Here is a 26,799-nt window from a genome sequence, read left to right on the forward strand (position 1 = left end):
TTTTACTAATGATATCCAATGTTGCAAAAATTTGTGGAAAAAAAATGAAAATACAACATTTCGGTCAACGAAGATTTGCGTCAGCCTTTGATAGTAGGCTAATCTAGCTAATATAGACACTTACATGATGAGTTGTCTTCATTAAAAGACTTATATAAGACTTTACATTTTTTGCGGCTCCAGACAGATTTTTCTTTTGTATTTTTGGTCCAATATGGCTCTTTCAACATTTTGGGTTGCCGACCCCTGAGCTATGGACTTGAACATGGATGATTTTATTAAAGTGTTTCCCCGCCAACACAAGAACAGGCACATTCATCTGTTTTGAACGTTATTTCAGCCATCTTTTGTTATTCCGCCGTGATTTTAGTTCTACTCAGTCCAGTTAATGTATGCGTTTTTTGCCAAATACTTTTAGAAGCACACTGTGTAATACATACTTGCCAACCTTGAGACCTCCGATTTCGGGAGGTGGGGGGCGGGGGTGGGCGGCGTGATCGGGGTGGGGCGGGGGCGTGATTGGGGGCGTGGCTAAGAGGGGAGGAGTATATTTACAGCTAGAATTCACCAAGTCAAGTATTTCATACATATATATATATATATATAAGAAATACTTGACTTTCAGTGATTTCTAGCTATATATATATATATATATATATATATATATAAACAAAATAAATACTTGAATTTCAGTGTTCATTTATTTACACATATACACACACATAACACTCATCTACTCATTGTTGAGTTAAGGGTTGAATTGTCCATCCTTGTTCTAGTCTCTGTCACTATTTTTCTAACCATGCTGAACACCCTTTCGCAGGTACCCAGAAAGGTTTCGAGTACCACTAAAAAAAATTGAATCTCTGAAGACAGTATAAAAATCTGTGTTAAAGGTTTACAAGTACTGTTTGTATAATAAGCATGTTAGTGTTTACAAATGAGGGTTAAGAGTTCAGTACTAAAAAAAAAAAAAAGAATGTGGCTTAAGTACAGTTTTTTAATTGAGCTGCTGCATTTTTTGGTTGGGTTGTTTATTTATTTTGAGTAACTTCTACAATTCTAAAAGGGGAGGAATGTAATAGAGTGATCTATGTTTGTCTGTTGCCATCTCCTGGTGAATGTTGGCTATAGCTTACTGGGGTTACTTTTTGGTTGGCCAACAATTTACGTGGTGTTGCGCACCTGACGTCAAGTGTGTGAGTCTGTTCTGAAGTCTACAGTAAAGAGACGTACTTCATCACCTCGCCTGGTATTGCCTCCAACTCAATATATTACAACAACATTGCTGTTTACGGCAGACAAACTGCTTTACGGTAGAATAAAACATGACTGCTGTTGTTGTGTGTTGTTACCGCGCTGGGAGGACGTTAATGAAACTGCCTAACAATAAACCCACATAAGAAACCAAGAACTCGCCCTCCATCATTCTACAGTTATAACGTGATTGGGCAGGCATGCTGTTTATATTGTGGGAAAGCGGACATGAATACAGGCTGTTGACATGTCACTCAGGTCCGCATGGAGGTGGAGGGGGCGTGGCTACCAGCTCCGCCAGAATTTCGGGAGATTTTCGGGAGAAGATTTGTCCCGGGAGGTTTTCGGGAGAGGCGCTGAATTTCGGGAGTCTCGCGGAAAATCCGGGAGGGTTGGCAAGTATGGTGTAATATTCTCAATTATTTTAATGCCAGCAATGTAAAGAGTTGATTTGAATGAGGACCTAATCTGTTTAAATTTAAATAAAGGTTTATTAATGTTACAATTTTACTTTATTAAAGAGGAAATTTGACATACTGTATTTGTATTTTGTCTGATGTACTGGAATAGCTCAATGCTTTGCAATCTTGTTTCATGTCAGCAATTGTCTTACAAGAAGGTTCACTCCATACGTGGAGTGACCGTGGTAAACTACTATAGTAGCTGTGGCTGACTGACTGTCATATGGGTGCCACCCCTGCAGAACTAGGTGCCGCCCTTGGAAAAAAAAGTCCGGATATGCGACAGAATTTCTCCGTGATTGCTGGTCCAAAGCTAATAAAGATTTTGGCAAAATTACGATAATAAGTACATTTTTGGTCGTTATGTGTATTTGTTTTAACATTTATTGCACTGTCGAGTGCGTGCTGGAGTGACTGCTGCTCACTAAACACTGCAGGAATGTAGCAGCAAGTGCATCAAATACTCCCGGAAAATTCTACTTTCACAAAATAAAAGCTTGATTGAAAGTTTATGAACTGGAGTATGTTTAAAAGTATATATAGACGTAATATTTTGGTTTATTTTGTTAGAAAAACTACCGTCAAAATTACAACAATTGCATGCATCCTGTTACGTGCGGGTAGGGGGGGGACACGAAACACTCCGGACAGGACGTGCAGGTAGGAACATGATTTATTTGTAGAACTCAAACAAGTACAAAAAACTGAAAACAAGCCAGAGGACAAATGTGCCGATCGCATTCGAAGTTAAGGCTAACACTTAGCATAGGCAAACAGACAAGGAACACTCACGTAACAGTAAAGCAAACAATGAAGCCAGGCCGACTGACCGGCAAAGGCAGGCTTAAATAATGCCTCTGATTAGTGCTCGGGAAACAGGCGAGCGTCCCAAACACCAATCAGAGGCAGGTGAAAATAATAAGCAACCATGGTAATTGGTAACTAAAACAAACTCAAGGGTGCACAAAACAGGAACTGAGGGAGTCCAAAAATAACAGAAAAACTACAAAAACATGATCCGGGCCACGGATCATGACACATCCGACACAGCCGCACACGTCCCTGGTAGGAGTCATGGCGCCCGCTGTTTAGTTTATACACCACTCTGCCACTAGTGGTACGCCAAACAAACAAAAACAAAACTTGATTGAAGTACAGTGTTTTATTTTCCTATATTTAAACTAGGGTTGTACGGTATAGTATAGTACCACGATACTAATTAATCATATTCGGTACTATACCGCCTCTTAAAGGTACCGGTCCACCACACCCCCCGCTTCCCTGTAGTCGCCACGTTGTGTCATTGCTGGTTTTACGAGCAGAGGAGCATGTTCGGCAGCGCACAATCACAGACACAGTGTGTAGACAGAAAAGGGAGAACGGACGCATTTTGGCTTAAAAACTAACGATAAAGGTGAAGTTATAACACTGAAACGCCCTCAGGAAGAGGTGCTTTAAGACATGGCTAGCTAGCTAGCGGCTAAAGTCCAGCCCCAGACAGCAGTGCTTTAGCTACTTCTAAATCACAAATACTCGCCTCCATGGCGACAAATAAAGTGAGTTTCTTACAAGTATCATCCCTGCAGGACGAGGAATAGCTAAACATGTATCACTACACAACGTAGCTCACCGGCGACAAAATGTCAACAAACGCCATTGGTGGATCTACACCTGACATCCACTGTAATGATACCAAGTATAATAGTGTATCTAGTCGATACTACTATGATTACATCAATATTTTTTAGCATCACAAAATCTTCTTTCGTTTAAAAAAATATATATATTATGTTTATAAACTCAGGAAATATGTACCTGGACACTTGAGGACTTTGAATATGACCAATGTATGATCCTGTAACGACTTGGTATCGGATTGATACCCAAATTTGTGGTATCATCCAAAACTAATGTAAAGCATCCAAACAACAGAATAATAAGTGATTATTACATTTTAACAGAAGTGTAGATAGAACATGTTAAAAGAGAAAGTAAGCAGATATTAACAGTAAATGAACAGGTAGATTAATAATACATTTTCTACCACTTGTCCTTAATATTGTTGACAAAATAATAGAACGATAAATGACACAATATGTTACTGCATATGTCAGCAGACTAATTTAGGAGCCTTTGTTTGTTTACTTACTACTAAAAGACAAGTTGTCTTGTACGTTCACTATTTTATTTAAAGGGGAACATTATCACAATTTCAGAAGGGTTAAAACCATTAAAAATGAGTTCCCTTATTTTATTTTTCCAAGTTTTTTTCAAAATTTTACCCATCACGCAATATCCCTAAAAAAAGCTTCAAAGTGCCTGATTTTAACCATCGTTATATACACCCGTCCATTTTCCTGTGACGTCACATAGTGATGCCGATACAAACAAACATGGCGCATAGAACAGCAAGATATAGCGACATTAGCTCGGATTCAGACTCGGATTTCAGCGGCTTAAGCGATTCAACAGATCACGCATGTATTGAAACGGATGGTTGTAGTGTGGAGGCAGGTAGCGAAAACGAAATTGAAGAAGAAACTGAAGCTATTGAGCCATATCGGTTTGAACCGTATGCAAGCGAAACCGACGAAAACGACACGACAGCCAGCGACACGGGAGAAAGCGAGGACGAATTCGGCGATCGCCTTCTAACCAACGATTGGTATGTGTTTGTTTGGCATTAAAGGAAACTAACAACTATGAACTAGGTTTACAGCATATGAAATACATTTGGCAACAACATGCACTTTGAGAGTGCAGACAGCCAAGTTTTCATCAATTAATATATTCTGTAGACATACCCTCATCCGCTCTCTTTTCCTGGGGGTCTGGTGGCAGATTTCTTTGACTTTATCGTTGGAAATGCATCTGCTTTGAGTGTCGCAGGATATTCACACATTCTTGCCATCTCTGTCGTAGCATAGCTTTCGTCGGTAAAGTGTGCGGAACAAACGTCCAATTTCTTGCCACTTTCGCATCTTTGGGCCACTGGTGCAACTTGAATCCGTCCCTGTTCGTGTTGTTACACCCTCCGACAACACACCGACGAGGCATGATGTCTCCAAGGTACGGAAAACAGTCGAAAAAAACGGAAAATAACAGAGCTGATTCGACTCGGTGTTTGTAATGTGTTTGAGAAAATGGCGGATTGTTTCCCGATGTGACGTCACAACGAGCAGCACGTGGAGCCGGAGCTGAAAAGCGGCCAGCAAAAGACTTTCTTATATTGAAAAATAAAGAAGTCTAAACCTGCTCCCGACGATGTCGTCCGTTGATGGTCCTGAGAACTCACCCGGAAGCAAGGGTCTTCCACAAATATATTCTGTAGACATACCCTCATCCGCTCTCTTTTCCTGAAAGCTGATTTGTCCAGTTTTGGAGTTGATGTCAGCATCTGCTTTGAGTGTCGCAGGATATCCACACATTCTTGCCATCTCTGTCGTAGCATAGCTTTCGTCGGTAAAGTGTGCGGAACAAATGACTGACCATTTCGTCGGCTTTCCCCACAGCCTCGTATTTTGAACAAATTTCGTCCAATTTCTTGCCACTTTCGCATCTTTGGGCCACTGGTGCAACTTGAATCCGTCCCTGTTCGTGTTGTTACACCCTCCGACAACACACAGACGAAAGTGAGAAAATGGCGGATTGCTTCCCGATGTGACGTCACAACTCCGAGAGCGAATAATAGAAAGGCGTTTAATTCGCCAAAATTCACCCATTTAGAGTTCGGAAATCGGTTAAAAAAACATATGATCTTTTTTCTGCAACATCAAGGTATATATTGACGCTTACATAGGTCTGGTGATAATGTTCCCCTTTAAGGACAAGCTTGCAACAAGAAACTTATGTTTAATGTACCCTAAGATTTTTTATTAAAATAAAGCCAATAATGCATACTTAGAAAAGTATCGAAATACATTTTGGTATCGGGATAACACTAATTCAAACACAGTGTTACTGTTCAAACTGCGTGTAACATTACAGTGGCTAAAAATGTTAAATATACTTGTTGAATAAAACCATTGCCTTGTTTTTAGCCTACTATGCTACTGTATTTTAATGTGGGTCATTATAAGGGGTACTTGGAAAGCCACGTGTTGTCTGAGGTGGTTCCTCGGTGGGAAAAGTTTGAGAACCACCGTCCTGTACTTTCACTCCATGACTGACGCTTATTTGTGCATTATTCGTTCTTTTCCTTCGCAGCAAACCAAAGTGTTGTGTGTTTCTCCTCAACTTTATTATTCTTCCCACACGGAGCCTTGTTGGCCTGCCTGTGGCTTTTCCACACTGCATTTACCTCATCTCTCTCTCTCTCTCTCTCTCTCTCTCTCTCTCTCTCTCTCTCTCTCTCTCTCTCTCTCTCTCTCTCTGGAGATGACTTTATTATGATTTGCTCCGACAGCAAAGTACACAGATAAAAGATAATTGCCTGCCTTGACTCCTCCATTGATATGAAAATAGGATTTTAAATTATTCACCACAGTTAGTTGAAGGTTATTCCTGGCAGACGGACGTGGAAAGGAATGGGGCTGAGATGGAAGGAGAACAAAAAAAAACAAAAAAAAAACGGAACACATGCAAGATGTGGCCGGAAGTTGCTGTTCTGGATGGCTCATTTGCAGGCCAGGCATAAACCACAAAAAACCTCCCAGGGGGGGGATCTTGAACATGGCAGTGGAAGTCAATTATCAAGCAGCAAATTAAAGCTGGCTTGTCCCACTTGTAAATAATACCCAGTCCTCGTCCATGCCGGAATCCTCCGTCATCTCCTGTCTAGCCCGGCACAGCATTTCCTGCTCGCTGCAAGAGTCGCCGGTGCACTTTATGATAAAGCCCGTCTTCCTGTCCAGGGTATAAACTCGCCTGGGTTTGAATCAAGGTCAGTTCTGCGGGGACGCCACCTGGTTTGAATTACCTGCTGTTGCCGGTGCAGTGCGTCCCCCAGGATCCGCTCCCTGGTCACAACAGGGGATTGTGGGATAAACAGCAGAGGCAGACATGTTATGAGGAGTCCTTTTCTGCTTCAGTCCCATCACTAAGACCTTGTTATGCCTGCAGACAGGATTCAGGGTTATTTTAAATGTTGATGTCGCCACATACACGCATTCTTTCATCCTCTGAGCTGCCATGTTGTCTCTTTGTTGACCCCAGAAGGGGGTGGAATTGATAAAAATTGTACCTTCCATCCATCCATTTTCTACCGCTTATTCCCTTTGGGGTCGCGGGGGGCGCTGGAGCCTATCTCAGCTACAATCGGGCGGAAGGCAGGGTACACCCTGGACAAGTCGCCACCTCATCGCAGGGCCAACACAGATAGACAGACAACATTCACACTCACATCCACACACTAGGGCCAATTTAGCTATCAGACAATATTTGAGACTTCTTCGTCCCTTGAGGTCAAGTTTTGCTCTATATTGGTTCGAATTGTAAGTCTTACAATGTTTACGATTTCGATTCTGCTTATTGTTTCGGTTCTTTTAGCGAATCCCATTTGGATAAAAGCCTAACAAACAAGTTGATTAGAATTAATTTGGTTTAGAAGAAACTACAGTTGTACAGTATACCGGTATTAGTATAGTACCGCGATACTAATGAATAATCTTCGGTACAATACCGCCTCCCCCCGCGCCTCCGTTGTCGTCACGTCGTGACATTGCTGGTTTACGAGCAGACGAGCATGTTCGGCAGCGCACATTCACAGAGTACTTACAAACCCCATTTCCATGTGAGTTGGGAAATTGTGTTGGATGTAAATATAAACGGAATACAATGATTTGCAAATCATTTTCAACCCATATTCAGTTGAATATGCTACGAAGACAACATATTTGATGTTCAAACTGTTAAACCTTTTTTTTTTTTTTTGCAAATAATCATAAACTTTAGAATTTTATGCCAGCAACACGTGACAAAGAAATTCGGAAAGGTGGCGATAAATACTGATAAAATTGAGGAATGCTCATCAAACACTTATTTGGAACATCCCACAGGTGAACAGGCAAATTGGGAACAGGTGGGTGCCATGATTGGGTATAAAAGTAGATTCCATGAAATGCTCAGTCATTCACAAACAAGGATGGGGCGAGGGTCACCACTTTGTCAACAAATGCGTGAGCAAATTGTTGAACAGTTTAAGAAAAACCTTTCTCAACCAGCTATTGCAAGGAATTCAGGGATTTCACCATCTACGGTCCGTAATATCATCAAAGGGTTCAGAGAATCTGTAGAAATCACTGCACGTAAGCAGCTAAGCCCGTGACCTTCGATCCCTCAGGCTGTACTGCATCAACAAGCGACATCAGTGTGTAAAGGATATCACCACATGGGCTCAGGAACACTTCAGAAACCCACTGTCAGTAACTACAGTTGGTCGCTACATCTGTAAGTGCAAGTTAAAACTCTCCTATGCAAGGCGAAAAACGTTTATCAACAACACCCAGAAACGCCGTCGGCTTCGCTGGGCCTGAGCTTATCTAAAATGGACTGATACAAAGTGGAAAAGTGTTCTGTGGTCTGACGAGTCCACATTTGGAAACTGAGGACGTCGTGTCCTCCGGACCAAAGAGGAAAAGAACCATCCGGATTGTTATAGGCGCGAAGTTGAAAAGCCAGCATCTGTGATGGTATGGGGGTGTATTAGTGGCCAAGACATGGGTAACTTACACATCTGTGAAGGCGCCGTTAATGCTGAAAGGTACATACAGGTTTTGGAGCAACATATGTTGCCATCCAAGCAACGTTACCATTGACGCCCCTGCTTATTTCAGCAAGACAATGCCAAGCCACGTGTTACATCAACGTGGCTTCATAGTAAAAGAGTGCGGGTACTAGACTGGCCTGCCTGTAGTCCAGACCTGTCTCCCATTGAAAATGTGTGGCGCATTATGAAGCCTAAAATACCACAACAGAGACCCCCGGAGTGTTGAACAACTTAAGCTGTACATCAAGCAAGAATGGGAAAGAATTCCACCTGAGAAGCTTAAAAAATGTGTTTCCTCAGTTCCCAAACGTTTACTGAGTGTTGTTAAAAGGAAAGGCCATGTAACACAGTGGTGAACATGCCCTTTCCCAACTACTTTGGCACGTCTTGCAGTCATGAAATTCTAAGTTAATTGTTATTTGCAAAAAAAAAATAGTTTTGAGTTTGAACATCAAATATCTTGTCTTTGTAGTGCATTCAATTGAATATGGGTTGAAAATGATTTGCAAATCATTGTATTCCATATATATTTACATCTAACACAATTTCCAAACTCACATGGAAACGGGGTTTGTACAAGCAGACACAGTGTGTAGACAGAAAAGGGAGAACGGACGCATTTTGGCTTGAAAACTAAAGATAAAGGTGAAGTTATAACACTGAAACGCCCTCAGGAAGAGGTGCTTTAAGACATGGATAGCTAGCTATCGACTAAAGTCCAGCACCAGTCGGCAGTGTTTTAGCTACTTCTAAATCACTAATCCTCGCCTCCATGGCGACAAATAAAGTAAGTTTCTTGCAAGTATCATCCCTGCAAGACGAGGAATCAAATGTTTGGAAGCCGCAGCTGCATGCGTACTCACGGTACCGCGTCTGCACATCCAACTCAAAGTCCTCCTGGTAAGAGTCTCTGTTGTCCCAGTTCTCCACAGGCCAATGGTAAAGCTTAACTGTCATCTTCCGGAAATGTAAACAATGAAACACCGGCTGTGTTATCCGGCACAACAGTCAGGGGGTGCATTCTACGGCGGGGGTGCGTTATCCGACACAACACTTGCCGCAATACACCTCTTCCCACCTACAGCTTTCTTCTTTTCTGTCTCCGTTGTTCATTGAACAAATTGCAAAAGATTCACCAACACAGATGTCCAGAATACTGTGGAATTTTGCGATGAAAACAGACGACTTAATAGCTGACCACCATGCTGTCCCAAAATGTCCTCTACAATCCGTGACGTCACGTGCAGGCGTCATCATACTGAGACGTTTTCAGGAGGATATTTTGCGCGAAATTTAAAATTGCACTTTAGTAAGCTAACCCGGCCGTATTGGCATGTGTTGCAATGTTAAGATTTCATCATTGATGTATAAACTATCAGACTGCGTGGTCGGTAGTCGTGGGTTTCAGTAGGCCTTTAAGGGTGGAAACTTTATTATTTCCATTTCGGTTGTTTGTGTTTCACGCTTACAATTAGGGGTTGTCCCGATCCAATATTGATATAGGACATAGTTGTGATATCAGAAAAAAACAAGTATCGGATGATATCGACTTGCATATAAAATGTCCGATATAAGCTCCGATACAAGCAGTCCTGCAGCACGCTTACTTGTGCAAAGCTGGATAGCCAGTTAAGCTCCAATTAGCACACAAGGTTGGTCTTTTCCTGTATTTAAGTTAAGTCATTTAAAAAAGGTAAACATGGTAGGCTATATGCTACAAGAAGCTAGCAACTACACAACAGCTAAGCACACAATAGCACACAAGCTAGACATATGTAAAAATCAGTGACGTGCAGTCACTAGAGGCCCCGCCTCACCTGCCATCATGGAAAGAAAAAAAGTGTAAAAATTAAAAAATAAAATTAAATTGTTAAATGTATCCAGTGATTATACTATAAAGTTATTTTCCATTTAACTTCACCAGTTTTAGATTATTTTTATTCAAAATCGCTGAATTTTCACATTTGCCGTTCAAATACTGAGAAGAGACGGTGCGGTGATCAGCAGCCAGTTGAGGCACGTCACTCAGTTGTGCCTCAACATGGATTGCGGACTCGGTTAACTGCTGGCCTGCTGTGCAGTGAGACCGTATTGCTATATGAATTATATTATACATTTCCATAGTTTAGTTAGCTGAGGTATATAATGTACAGTGTATTTTGTCAACAACTGTATGTGTGTAACGTATTTCTTGTGCTGAGCAATCATAAAACTGCTGCGAAGACGCACTATGTGAGGCTCGCAGTAATCCCGCCTCCTGGTGGTAGAGAATGCACTCCCGCCGTAGAATGCACCCCCTGACGGGAGTGTTATATCAACTAAAGCCCACACTTAAACTTTCCACGTGCAAGATTGAATCTATTTAAAAAATCTATTTAATAAGAAGCCAAAACGTGCAAAAACAATAATGTTCGTGTTGGAGGAGTTGTGAATGACTGCAGGGCCACAACATTATATACACCTGCAGACTGCAGCACGGATTTCATATTTCATTCAGTCACAACTCCTCCAACACGAACATTATTGTTTTTGCACTTTTTGGCTTCTTATTGAGCTGCTGCGTTTTTTGGTTGGGTTGTTTATTTCTATTGAGTAACTTCTACATTTCTAAAAGGGGAGGAATGTATCTATGCTTGTCTGTTGCCATCTCCTGGTGAATGTTGGCTATAGCGTACTGGGGTTACTTTTTGGTTGGCCAACGATTTACGTGAGTTGCGCACCTGACGTCAAGTGTGTTGAGTCTGTTCTGAAGTCTACAGTAAAGAGACGTACTTCATCACCTCGCCTGGTTATTGCCTCCAACCCAATATATTACATAAAGGTAAGACCATAATAACGTTTTTTTTAATTAAATGTGCTTTTTTGTGTGCTACAGTTTGTATGTGTAAAGTTAAAGTTAAGTTAAAGTACCAATGATTGTCACACACACTAGGTGTGGTGAAATTTGTCCTCTGCATTTGACCCATCCCTTGATCACCCCCTGGGATGTGAGGGGAGCAGTGGGCAGCAGCGGCGCCGCGCCCGGGAATAATTTTTGGTGATTTAACCCCCAATTCCAACCCTTGATGCTGAGTGCCAAGCAGGGAAGAATGCTGGTATGAGCTTTTAAACGTAACCCGTTAACTGCTGCCAATCAAATGGTGAATAAGAAAGTCTTTAGGGTTCATATGTTTGTAAATCTGACTGTGATGAAGTCAGTGCCTCGCCAGCCATCAACCTCACCGCACGTCACTGGTAAACAGTGTCCTTTGTTGACCGATATTGCAGTCTAAAACAGCAGAATTGTCAATATAAACAAGTATTAAATAATTAAAGTTCCATGTTACTTACACATACACATTTTCCATGGCAGAAGTGTATTAGAAAGTATCCAGTAACAAACATGTCCGCCTCATTCAACTTTTTGCGTCCTTGGCTTAGTTTAATGAATTATTTTGACCACAGCAATAAGTCCATTCCAGACGGCAAAAACAAATAGGTTAGTGTTCTTGGGACCATTGTTCTGTTTAACAAATTTTACTTGATGAAACATTTTTTTATATCATTCCACACCGCCAAATAACACGATTATGTCTGATTTTTGCTGGAATTGTATTGAATCAAAATCGGTGTCGGCCAATACTCAAGGGTCCAATATCGGTCGGAATTCTGTGGAAGTTAACAAAAATTGTTATGGGACACCCCTACTTAAAATCGACGTCTTTGGCCCACGATCCGTAGGCACATTTTCACTTTGGTCCTTGGAGGCAAAAAGTTGGAGCACCCCTGGTCTAACCAATCAAATGCCTCTTTGCATCACTGGGGGCAAATTCAGGTCTTTTATTGATGCAACAATCACAAAACAAAGCCCGCAAAATCCTGGAGGGACTGATTTTTACACAATTGCCCCTTCATTTGAATATTATTATTACTAACAAACTGATGGAAAATTGCTTTGGAATAATAATACCTATTACCTGACACCTGACATGTTAGCTACTTCTCTTTGTTTATAATGTTTATAATGTCTATTTTCTATTTCCTGCTGGATCTACTCTCTATTTTATGCTGCTGCTGTCACATATACTGTATACACTGTAATATTTTACATGGTCATTGGTATATATTGTATATATGTTATAGACATAATATAATATATCTGTATATATAATATACTGTACACATATGTATATATTCGTATATATGTTCGATTTTTTATCGCTATATTAGTCTATTTATACCTGCATTGTCCTTTCCATCCTTACACTTTCCATCATTGTAACTGAGCTACTGTGTTGAACAATTTCCCGTGTGGATCATTAAAGTTTATCTAAGTCTAAGTCTAAATCAGTTAGTAATTAGCTCATTTTTTTCTCTATGCGCTTGTTGTGGGACCGACTAGCTTGTACATGCACATGCATCCTTCGCTGTTGTCATTTCTCATAAAAAGTACAGTATTGTTCTAACCTATGTCTGTCAATAGACTCCATATGGAAGCGCTTAAACTACAACATAGCCGACGAGGAGAAGACTCAATCGAAGGGGGCTTGGCCTGGAAGAGGGCTTTGGCACGCAAATAAGAGCGCTCACAGAACAGTACATCCTGAAGGGATGGTCTGAAAGCAGTTTGAAGATGCTCTTTAAAACATAATGCATACAACATGTTGACCAAAACAACACTATTACATGTTATGTAGACCACAACAAAGTATTTTAAATGTAGGAAAACAAATCACAAATATGACCTCCTTTTAAATTCAAACTACCATCATGCATTGCGTTAATATTAGGACTCTCAGAGTTAATGAAACCGATTCATGCTCTCTTTAATTTGCTGTGTTAATTGTCTTTTGGTGACACCCAGTGGCCACAATAAAAGTTAAACCAGTGGTTCTTAACCTGGGTTCGATCGAACCCTAGGGGTTCGGTGAGTCGGCCAAAGGGGTTCGGCAGAGCCTCCGCCGCGGAGGTCAAGACACACCCGACTCATTGTGTAAACAAAAACTTCTCCCTGTCGCCGTATTATAGATACCCCCAAACAATTATCCCTCTAATTTTCCATATAAACACAAAAACTCCTTGAGCATTCAGTGGAGCACATGTGAGCGACGTCAGACGTGCACATGCACTGTGGTCACACCTGCAGCACACCTGTCCCAAACCTGACTAAATAACAAGTTCAATGTTTTAATATTATAATCAAATGACAGCAGTCATGAGATTATTTTCTAATATAAGTGTTTTGGCTCACTTACAATGACTATAAAATATTGTTTTTCATGAGCTGTGTACTAGTATTATACTGTATGTCTGGGTGGTGGGTCCTGCTTTGGAAATAATGTGCACCCCTTTCAGATATCGCATTTAGTTCCCACTAAAACATTCACATGTTGCACAATGAGATGTAAACATGGGATCATGTGTACATTCCTGTAACTTTCTGTTTGTAAAATACACTTTTATTAGTATTTCTTTAAAGGGGAACATTATCACAATTTCAGAAGGGTTAAAAACCATTAAAAATCAGTTCCCAGTGGCTTATTTTATTTTTCGAAGTTTTTTTCAAAATTTTACCCATCACGCCATATCCCTAAAAAAAGGTTCAAAGTGCCTGATTTTAACCATCGTTATGCACCCGTCCATTTTCTTGTGACGTCACAAAGTGATGCCAACACAAACAAACATGGCGCATAGAACAGCAAGCTATAGCGACATTAGCTCGGATTCAGACTCGGATTTCAGCGGCTTAAGCGATTCAACAGATTACGCATGTATTGAAACGGATGGTTGTAGTGTGGAGGCAGGTAGCGAAAACGACATTGAAGAAGAAACTGAAGCTATTGAGCCATATCGGTTTGAACCGTATGCAAGCGAAACCGATGAAAACGACACGACAGCCAGCGACACGGGAGAAAGCGAGGACGAATTCGGCGATCGCCTTCTAACCAACGATTGGTATGTGTTTGTTTGGCATTATGAAACTAACAACTATGAACTAGGTTTACAGCATATGAAATACATTTGGCAACAACATGCACTTTGAGAGTGCAGACAGCCCAATTTTCATCAATTAATATATTCTGTAGACATACCCTCATCCGCGCTCTTTTCCTGAAAGCTGATCTGTCCAGTTTTGGAGTTGATGTCAGCAGGCCAAGGAAGCTAGGGTCGATATTCTTCTCTTGATTATCTTCGGTGGCATAAGGGACGGTGCGAGCCAAGACATCCAGGGGGTTTAGCTCGCTCGTCTGCGGGAACAAACTGCCGCCATTGCTTGCCGTGCTACCGAGGTCCTTTGTCCCTGAATTGCTCACACACTCCGGCAGATTCAATGGGGGTCTGGCGGCAGATTTCTTTGACTTTATCGTTGGAACTGCATCTGCTTTGAGTGTCGCAGGATATCCACACATTCTTGCCATCTCTGTCGTAGCATAGCTTTCGTCGGTAAAGTGTGCGGAACAAACGTCCAATTTCTTGCCACTTTCGCATCTTTGGGCCACTGGTGCAACTTGAATCCGTCCCTGTTCGTGTTGTTACACCCTCCGACAACACACCGACGAGGCATGATGTCTCCAAGGTACGGAAAACAGTCGAAAAAACGGAAAATAACAGAGCTGATTTCACTCGGTGTTTGAGAAAATGGCGGATTGCTTCCCAATGTGACGTCACGAATAATAGAAAGGCGTTTAATTCGCCAAAATTCACCCATTTAGAGTTCGGAAATCGGTTAAAAAAATATATGGTCTTTTTTCTGCAACATCAAGGTATATATTGACGCTTACATAGGTCTGGTGATAATGTTCCCCTTTAATGTAACAACATCATTTTATGATTACGGTTCGGGTTCGGTGAATGCGCATATGAAACTGGTGGGGTTCGGTACCTCCAACAAGGTTAAGAACCACTGAGCTCATGACACAGTAAGTTGAGTGACGGGAACACCTTTGTTATTGGAAACTTTCGGTAACACTTTAGTATGGGGAACACATATTCTCCATAAATTAGTTGCTTATTAACATGCACCTCCGACTGTGCTGCTCTAAGATGGTCGGGGAGAGCGTTCCAGAGTTCGGGTGCAGTTGAGCAGAAAGCCCGGCGGCCCATTGTTTGTAGGTTTGTCCTGATGGGTTTGAGGAGGTTGGTGTTTGAGGAGCGGAGGTTGCGGGTAGGAGGTTGAGGGGAAACTAGGTCCTTGAGGTAGGAGGGGGCGTTGCCGTAGATGCATTGATGTGCTAGCAGGTTAATCTTGAATTCGGTCCGGGATGCAATAGGGAGGTAGTGGAGTGATTTGAGGATAGGTGTGATATGATCACGCTTGCACACTCTCATCGTTTATATCAATATAAGCGTTAAACACAAATAGCCTAAATGTAAATTATAAAGTCCCCACCCTTTGGCGACCCACGGCCCCACTTTGGGCACCCCTTCCCTAAACCAAACAAATAATGTGAGTGCATACTTGCCAACCTTGAGACCTCCGATTTCGGAGGTGGGGGCTGGGGAAGGGGGGGGGGGGGGGGTGCGTGATTAAGAGGGGAGGAGTATATTTACAGCTAGAATTCACAAAGTCAAGTATTTCATATATATATATATATATATATATATATATATATATATGTATATATATATATATATATATATATATATATATACATATATATGAAATACTTGACTTTCAGTGAATTCTAGCTATATATGTATATTTATTTTATTATATATATATATATATATATATATATATATATATATATATATATATATATATAGTATAGCACTCTCTAAAAGCCCTAGATGTTATTGTCACATATGCATGTACAGTAGATGGCAGTAATGTCCTGTTTAAGAGTGTCACAACATTGCTGTTTACGGCAGACGAACTGCTTTACGGTAGATGAAAACGTGACTGCTGTTGTTGTGTGTTGTTACCGCGCTGGGAGGACGTTTATGAAACTGCCTCACAATAAACCCACATAAGAAACCAAGAACTTGCCCTCGATCATTCTACAGTTATAACATGATTGGGCAGGCACGCTGTTTATATTGTGGGAAAGCGGACATGAAAACAGGCTGGCCGCTGTCGACACGTCACTCAGGTCAACATGGAGCTGAAGGGGGCGTGGCTTCCAGCTCCGCCTGAATTTCGGGAGATTTTCGGGAGAAAATTTGTCCCGGGAGGTTTTCTGGAGAGGCGCTGAATTTCGGGAGTCTCCCGGAAAATCCGGGAGGGTTGGCATGTATGTGTGAGTGACTCCTGATGGTAGAAACCAAAACTACTACATAGCATTACTTCCGTCTGGAAGTGTCATGAAAACAGACCCTTGATAAAAACTACCATTATTTTTCTGAACTGCAAGTAGCAAAGGAAATGTGCTGGAACTAGTGTTTGGATGGGTGCGTATGTGTATGTGTGTGTGTGTGTGTGTGTGTGTGTGTCTGCAGTAGAGCCAGGCCAGTGTGAGATCTGAGGAAGCCTCCGGGAATGTTCCCTGCCTTTGAAGAGTTTGCTGTCTGCGCTCAACAAATATCAGGTGCAGAATGAAGGGAATGTGGCTTCACAAGGCTTCATCCCAGTCCTGTTTTATTAAGGGATCCCGTTCACTTTTTCATCCTGCTGCCTCTGTTGTTGTTGGGGATGACGAGGGCACATCCATACTGATGAGGAGAGTCGGACTCCATAGGCTGGAGCTCAAAGAGATCTTCCCCTTCAGTCACAAAACACAAAGTAAGGCTGGCTGAATGCGGGATGAACGAGAGGCTGCTATGAAGTGTTTTATAACCCTGCTATACTGTACTTTGTTTTAAAAAAAAAAAAACAGGCCTGTAGCATACATGGACTTCGACAAAACCCAAAACCAGTGAATTTGGCACATTGTGATAAATAAAAAAAGAATACAATGATTTGCAAATCCTTTTATATCCTTATATTCAATTGAATAGACTGTAAAGACAAAATATTTAATGTACGAACTGAGAAAACTTAGTTTTTGCAAATAATCATTAACTTAGAATTTAATGGCAGCAACACATTGCAAAAAAGTTGGCACAGGGGCATTTTTACCACTGTGTTACATGGCCTTTCCTTTTAACAACACCCAACTGAGGAGACCAATTTTTTAAGCTTTTCAGGTGGAATTCTTTCCCATTCTTGCTTGATGTACAGCTTAAGTTGTTCAACAGTCCGGGGTCTCCGTTGTCGTATTTTCTGCTTCATAATGTAACACACATTTTCAATGGGAGACAGGTCTGGACTGCAGGCAGGCCGGTCTAGTACCACGCTGTTGTAACACGTGGCTTGGCATTGTCTTGCTGAAATAAGCAGGGGCGTCCATGATAACGTTGCTTGGATGGGAACATATGTTGCTCCAAAACCTGTATGTACCTTTCAGCATTAATGGTGCCTTCACAGATATGTAAGTTACCCATGCCTTGGGCACTAATACACCCCCATACCATCACAGATGCTGGCTTTTAAACTTTGCGCCTATAACAATCCGAATGGTTCTTTTCCTCTTTGTTCCGGAGGACACAACGTCCACAGTTTCCAAAAACAATTTGAATTGTGGACTCGTCAGACCACAGAACACTTCTCCACTTTGCATCAGTCCATCTTAGATGAGCTCGGGTCCCGTGAAGCCGGCGGCATTTCTGGGTGTTGTTGATAAATGGCTTTCGTTTTACATAACAGAGTTTTAACTTGCACTTACAGATGTTGCGACCAACTGTAGTTACTGACAGTGGGTTTCTGAAGTGTTCCAGAGTCAATGTGGTGATATCCTTTACACACTGATGTCGCTTTTTGATGAAGTACCACCTGAGGGATCGAAGGTCCATAATATCATCGCTTACGTGCAGTTATTTCTCCAGATTCTCTGAACCTTTTGATGATATTACGGACCGTAGATGGTGAAATCCCTAAATTCATTGCAATAGCCCATTGAGAAATGTTGTTCTTAAACTGTTGGACAATTTGCTCACGCATTTGTTGACAAAATGGTGACCCTCGCCCCATCCTTGTTTGTGAATGACTGAGCATTTCATGTAAGCTGCTTTTATACCCAATCATGGCACCCACCTGTTCCCAATTAGCCTGTTCACCTGAGGGATGTTCCAAAGAAGTGTTTGATGAGCATTCCTCAACTTTCTCAGTCTTTTTTTGCCTTTTTTGAAGCATGTTGCAGGCATCATATTCCAAATGAGCTAATTTTTGCAAAATATAACAACGTTTTCCAGTTCAAACTTTAAGTATCTTGTCTTTGCAGTCTATTCAATTGAATATAGGTTGAAAAGGATTTGCAAACCATTGTATTCTGTTTTTATTTACTATTTACACAACGTGCCAACTTCACTGGTTTTGGGTTTTGTAAGTTTATGATAGTTTTCCTTAAAAAAATGGATTTTCTTCATTACTGTAGTGTATGTGTGTGTGTGTATACTGATATATATATATATATATATATTAGAGATGTCCGATAATGGCTTTTTTGCCGATATCCAATATTCCGATATTGTCCAACTCTTAATTACCGATTCTGATTTTAACCGATACCGATATATACAGTCGTGGAATTAACATTTTGTTGTGATGCCCCGCTGGATGCATTAAACAATGTAACAAGGTTTTCCAAAATAAATCAACTCAAGTTATGGAAAAAAATGCAAATTTATTATTGAAGTCACAAAAGGCATTCTTTTTTTTAACATCCCTCAAAACAGCAGCTTGGAATTTGGGACATGCTCTCCCTGAGAGAGCATGAGGAGTTTGAGGTGGGCGGGGTTAGGGGGGGGCAGGGTTGAGTTGGGGGGGGAGGTAAGGGGTAGCGGGGGGGGGGTGTATATTGTAGCGTCCCGGAAGAGTCAGTGCTGCAAGGGGTTCTGGGTATTTGTTCTGTTGTGTTTATGTTGTGTTACGGTGCGGATGTTCTCCCGAAATGTGTTTGTCATTCTTCTTTGGTGTGGGTTCACAGTGTGGCGCATATTTGTAACAGTGTTCAAGTTGTTTATACGGCCACGGTCAGTGTGACCTGTATGGCTGTTGACCAAGTATGCAGGGCATTCACTTGTGTGTGTGAAAATACGTAGATATTATGTGATTGGGTCGGCATGCAAAGGCAGTGCCTTTGAGGTTTATTGGCGCTCTGTACTTCTCCCTACGTCCATGTACCACTCCGTACAGCGGGGTTTTAAAAAGTTGTGAATTTTACTTTTTGAAACCGATACCGATAATTTCCGATATTACATTTTAAAGCATTTATCGGCAATCATCTCTAATATATATATATATATATATATATATATATATATATATATATATATATATATATATATATATATATATATATTTATATATATATATATATATATATATATATATATATATATATATATATATATATATATATATATATATATATATATATATATATATATATATATATATACACAGGATAAATGGTAGTAAATGGATGGAGATATATATATATATATATATATATATATATATATATATATATATATATATATATATATAAAACGTACACACAACACTGCGACTAGATCTTTCCACCACATCATCACAATTATTGCTGGTGTGTGTGATCGTCAACCTTTGGCGGTGGAAGGAGCGCTTCTAATAGCCCAGAAAATGATTGTAGTTGTTTGCTGCTCATTCCACAACATAGCAAAACTCCACAGGTTGGAGCATGACGCTATGGATGTGCACTAAATGATTGTTTTCATGGCAACACCAAATAGTACATGCAAAATTCTCATTCACCATATTTGCATTTTTTAATTATTGCGCATGCAGTCTTGGTAGCTCACTTACAACGCAACATGCCCATACACTAAGAATACCATTTTTTTTTGTTTACCTTCTTTACTACTTTACTTTGAGATCTTAGTTGATCAGTTTTCTTCTCTCCCTTTTTTTTCCTGCACTTCTTCAAGACTTACTCTCTACTCGTGACTCAGCGTCTTACCCGCCCAGACATCAATATTGAGTGCTTTTTATCGAACCCCCCCCCCTCCCCCTGAAACAATATAGCCTCGCTGTTGCTATTGATTTTAGTGGATTGTGCTCGGCTAAGCGTTCTTTCAAGCCCCAGCTGCTATATTAAGCAATCATTTCCCACAATGGATGACACACTTTTCCCTGCCTTCCGCTGCAATTTGGTCGGCTCTAATGGGCCCGGCATTACTCAAACGCCTCATTGATTGCACAGCAGTGGATTTTAAGAGGAGCGGTCGAATGCGGTTGTCACAAAAGAGCTTGGTTTTTGGTTCACGGGGGGATTTTCATCGGAATGATTCAGCTTGATCGCTAAAAGTCGGCCACTGAATGAGAGCCAACCCTGCTGTGATGGAAGCGTGAGGAGCTTGCAGAACCAAACTCGGTAATGCACTTCTAAATTTCTTGGATTTCAATTGGGACTTGGAAACAGTGATTGATTCCTTCAGCCCCGCGGTCATTTGCATGCTTCTGGTTTTAATGTGATGTGACTACGTTTTATTGCCAAGATCCGAAAACTCTCTGAAGTATGTCCCCTGGAATCACCACCGCCTTGGGAGTGCGACTGCAAATGATTTCAGAGGCCGGGCCGCTTTTCACATCCGTTGTGGCGCGGCGGATTCCCGCTACGCTATCTGCTATCGCCTTCCCATGTCAGCGAGCGTCAATAAATCAGTACGCGCTGCAGGCAGACCCCGGAACATGTGGGGAGAATAACACGCCCGGTGGACATACATATTTAAATACACAAGCAGTCTGTGTTGCCGCTGATTTGGATGCACACCAGCGGCTGCTGCACACTTGTAGAAATCACTGCTACATTTAACGACACTTAAATGATGCAGACAGTTAACATGTGTCTCGCTGATGTCGTCTAATGGGCTGCACATGAACTGTCAAAAGGCTTCCAAAGTGTGTGATTTTCCTTCAGAATGAAAAATCCTTACATACTGCTCGTGCACAAGGCATACTTGCCAATCTTAGAATTAGGGAGATATTGAAAAGGGCCCTTTATTCATAGAAAACCCCCAAACCAGTGAGGTTGGCACGTTGTGTAAATCGTAAATAAAAACAGAATACAATGATTTGCAAATCCTTTTCAACTTCTATTCAATTGAATAGACTGCAAAGACAAGATATGTAATGTTCGAACTGAGAAACTTCTTTTGTTTTTTGCAAAAAATCATTAACTGTGAATTTAATGGCAGCAACACATTGTAAAAAAGTTGGCACAGGGGCATTTTTACCTCTGCGTTACATTGCCTTTCCTTTTAACAACACTCAGTAAAGGTTTGGGAACTGAGGAGACCAATTTTTGAAGCTTTTCAGATGGAATTATTTCCCTTTCTTGCTTGATGTACAGCTTAAGTTGTTCAACAGTCCGGGGGTCTCCGTTGTGGTATTTTACGCTTCATATTGTGCCACACATTTTCAATGGGAGACAGGTCTGGACTACAGGCAGGCCAGTCTAGTACCCTCACTCTTTTACTATGAAGCCACGCTGTTGTAACACGTGGCTTGGCATTGTCTTGCTGAAATAAGCAGGGACGTCCATGATAACGTTGCTTGGATGGAAACATATGTTGCTCCAAAACCTGTATGTACCTTTCAGCATTAATGGTGCCTTCACAGATGTGTAAGTTGGTCACTAATACACCCCCACATCATCACAAATGCTGGCTTTTGAAATGTGCGCCTATAACAGTCCGGATGGTTCTTTTCCTCTTTGGTCCGTAAGACACGACGTCCACAGTTTCCAAAAACAATTTGAAATGTGGACTCGTCAGACCACAGAACACTTTTCCACTTTGCATCAGTCCATCTAAGATGAGCTCGGGCCTAGCGAAGCTGGCAGCGTTTCTGGGTGTTGTTGATATATGGCTTTCGCTTTGCATAGTATAGTTTTAACTTGCGCTTACAGATGTAGCGACAAACTGTAGTTACTGACAGTGGTTTTCTGAAGTGTTCCGGAGCCCATGTGGTGATATCCTTTACACACTGATGTTGGTTTTTGATGCAGCACCGCCTGAGGGATCCAAGGTCACGGGCATTCAATGTTGGTTTTCGGCCTCGCCGCTTACGTGCAGTGATTTCTCCAGATTCTCTGAAACTTTTGATGATATTACGGACCGTAGATGGTGAAATCCCTAAATTCCTTGCAATAGCTCGTTGAGAAATGTTGTTCTTAAACCGTTCGACAATTTGCTTTTTACACCCAATCATGGCACCCACCTGTTCCCAATTAACCTGTTCACCTGTGGGATGTTCCAAATAAGTGTTTGATGAGCATTCCTCAAATTTCTCAGTCTTTTTTGGCACTTTTGCCAGCTTTTTTGAAACATGTTGCAGGCATCAAATTCCAAATGAGCTAATATTTGCAAAAAATAACAAAGTTTACCAGTTCGAACGTTAAGTATCTTGTCTTTGCAGTCTATTCAATTGAATATAGGTTAAAAAGGATTTGCAAATCAATGTATTCTCTTTTTATTTACCATTTCCACAACATGCCAACTTCACTGGTTTTGGGTTCTGTACAGGTAGCTAGTGATAACGATACTGAACAGTGCGTTCTGATAAGTTTAGTCTCCATTTAGTTCATTTAAACTTTTCATGCTTACAAATGATTGATTCAGGGCGACAATGTTAAGGAATAGGGCTTAACATATTATATTTAAAGTGTGATGTGGCGAGGGATGACTGAGCAGTGATAAAAACTCACTCCTGTTGCTTTCAGAGCTGTATATCAAATGAACCATCTTTGCTATAGGAACGTTTTGGAAAGAAAGAAAAAAGTAATCGAATCGTTGAATATGTGTATTATCAGATTTACAATAAAAATAGACAGCAGCTTTTTCAGCCAATTCCAAGCACAATATTGTAATTTTGAGTAAAAACTCAATTGCACTGCTTGCAAAGCACATGTTCCATGTAGAACTCACAACCATACTTGCCAACCTTGAGACCTCCGATTTCGGGAGGTGGGGGTGGGGGGGCGTGGATGGGGGGGCGTGGTTTAGAGGGGAGGAGTATATTTACAGCTAGAATTCACCAAGTCAAGTATTTCATATATATATATATATATATATATATATATATATATATATATATATATATATATATATATATATATATATATATATATATATATATATATATAAGAAATACTTGACTTTCAGTGAATTCTAGCTATATATATATATATATATATATATATATATATATATATATATATATATATATATATAAGAAATACTTGACTTTCAGTGAATTCTAGCTATATATATATATATATATATATATATATATATATATATATATATATATGTATATATATATACATATGTATATTTATTTTATTATATATATATATATATATATATATATATATATATATATATATATATATATATATATATATATATAATTTCAGTGTTCATTTATTTACACATATACACACACATAACACTCATCTACTCATTGTTGTGTTAAGGGTTGAATTGTCCATCCTTGTTCTATTCTTCGTCACTATTTTTCAAACCATGCTGAACATCCTCTTTGATGATGCATTCTGCTTCGTCTCCTTGTTGTGTGCGGAGTTGTGCACTGCACTCTCTAAAAGCCGTAGATGTTATTGTCACATATGCATGTACAGTAGATGGCAGTATTGTCCTGTTTAAGAGTGTAACAACATTGCTGTTTACGGCAGACGAACTGCTTTACGGTAGACGAAAACGTGACTGCTGTTGTTGTGTGTTGTTACCGTGCTGGGAGGACGTTAATGAAACTGCCTAACAACAAACCCACAAAAGAAACCAAGAACTCACCCTCGATCATTCTACAGTTATAACGTGATTGGGCAGGCACACTGTTTATATTGTGGGAAAGCGGACGTGAAAACAGGCTGTCGACACGTCATTCAGGTCCGCCTGAATTTCGGGAGATTTTCGGGAGAAAATTTGTCCCGGGAGGTTTTCGGGAGAGGTGCTGAATTTCGGGAGTCTCCCGGAAAATCCGGGAGGGTTGGCAAGTATGCTCACAACATACATTAGTACAGTTCTATTTAGCCAGCTGGCATCTTTGCTTCAAGAGTTATCCTTGAAACAAGCTTGTCATTGCTCCAACCACGTTTTCAGACAATTCAAGAATATTTTGAGAGAATTACAGCAAGCAAATGGCCCTAATTTAATGTCAATCGATCACAATCTGCCTCCTTTTTCCAATCATGCTGTCCTTCGTCCTTCAAAGCCCCGGTTGTCTCCCCAACCGAGTGTGCGGAGGACAATTATCTGTGAGCCTCATCATGATTTCAGAGCTGGGATGGCTCCTCTGAGCCTGCGTTGCATAGATTAGCACCAACGACCAAAGGGAAACTACATGTTGGCTCAGGCTTTATGAGTATTGCTCTGATGGATGTCATTTGCCTTGTTGAAATCTGCCAAAAGAAACCCTGGCTTGTTTAGCGATAATGCAGTCATAGCTTGTGCATATGTGCAGTAAATGCAAAATGAACTATTATCTTTAGGATTTTGTGGCCATTTTTGCACTTTTAAAGGGGAACATTATCACCAGACCTATGTAAGCGTCAATATATACCTTGATGTTGCAGAAAAAAGACCATATATTTTTTTAACTGATTTACGAACTCTAAATGGGTGAATTTTGGCGAATTAAACGCCTTTCTATTATTCTCTCTCGGAGCGATGTTGTGACGTCACATCGGGAAGCAATCCGCCATTTTCTCACTTTCGTCGGTGTGTTGTCGGAGGGTGTAACAACACGAACAGGGACGGATTCAAGTTGCACCAGTGGCCCGAAGATGCGAAAGTGGCAAGAAATTGGACAAAATTTGTTAAAAATACGAGGCTGTGGGGAAAGCCGACGAAATGGTCAGTCGTTTGTTCCGCACACTTTACCGACGAAAGCTATGCTACGACAGAGATGGCAAGAATGTGTGGATATCCTGCGACACTCAAAGCAGATGCTGACATCAACTCCAAAACTGGACAGATCAGCTTTCAGAAAAAGAGAGCGGATGAGGGTATGTCTACAGAATATATTAATTGATGAAAACGTATTCGTTACTCGCGGTTTTACGTAAATTATTATACATGAACTGTGTTTACCAATAATTTAGCTTGAAAACATTTAAATGCAGACAGCCCTGAAATGGGCTTTACCGACGAAAGCTATGCTACGACAGAGATGGCAAGAATGTGTGGATATCCTGCGACACTCAAAGCAGATGCATTTCCAACGATGAAGTCAAAGAAATCTGCCTCCAGACCCCCATTGAATCTGCCGGAGTGTGTGAGCAATTCAGGGACAAAGGACCTCGGTAGCACGGCAAGCAATGGCGGCAGTTTGTTCCTGCAGACGAGCGAGCTAAACCCCCTATCGACCCTAGCTTCCCTGGCCTGCTGACATTAACTCCAAAACTGGACAGATCAGCTTTCAGGAAAAGAGCACGGATGAGGGTATGTCTACAGAATATATTAATTGATGAAAATTGGGCTGTCTGCCCTCTCAAAGTGCATGTTGTTGCCAAATGTATTTCATATGTTGTAAACCTAGTTCATAGTTGCTAGTTTCCTTTAATGCCAAACAAACACATACCAATCGTTGGTTAGAAGGCGATCGCCGAATTCGTCCTCGCTTTCTCCCGTGTCGCTGGCTGTCGTGTCGTTTTCATTGGTTTCACTTGCATACGGTTCAAACCGATATGGCTCAATAGCTTCAGTTTCTTCTTCAATTTCGTTTTCGCTACCTGCCTCCACACTACAACCATCCGTTTCAATACATGCGTAATCTGTTGAATCGCTTAAGCCGCTGAAATCCGAGTCTGAATCCGAGCTAATGTCGCTATATCTTGCTGTTCTATCCGCCATGTTTGTTTGTATTGGCTTCACTATGTGACGTCACAGGAAAATGGACGGGTGTATATAACGATGGTTAAAATCAGGCACTTTGAAGCTTTTTTTAGGGATATTGCGTGATGGGTAAAATTTAGAAAAAAACTTCAAAAAATAAAATAAGCCATTGGGAACTGATTTTTAATGGTTTTAACCCTTCTGAAATTGTGATAATGTAACCGTAAATATGGTTCACACATGGATACCTCTACTAACATCTATGATGCAGAAGGGAAGGGGGAGGCGTTTGAACACCCCATAATTTGTCATGCCGGCTGCACCGGGACGCCTGCGAGCTTCATTCTCCCGGCAGGATGCGGCGCCAACTCATCACACCGCCATTGGCCCGTCCAAACACTTTGAACGGCGAAGCGCAATTGATGGCATAGATCACTCGCACGGTGGCAAAGCTCATTTTCATAATGTTTCCTTTATTATCTGAGGAGGATATTAAGCCAGGGACACATTTACATACCAGCT

The sequence above is a fragment of the Nerophis lumbriciformis genome, linkage group LG15, assembly GCF_033978685.3.
Source record: "Nerophis lumbriciformis linkage group LG15, RoL_Nlum_v2.1, whole genome shotgun sequence".
NCBI classification, from domain to species: domain Eukaryota; kingdom Metazoa; phylum Chordata; class Actinopteri; order Syngnathiformes; family Syngnathidae; genus Nerophis; species Nerophis lumbriciformis.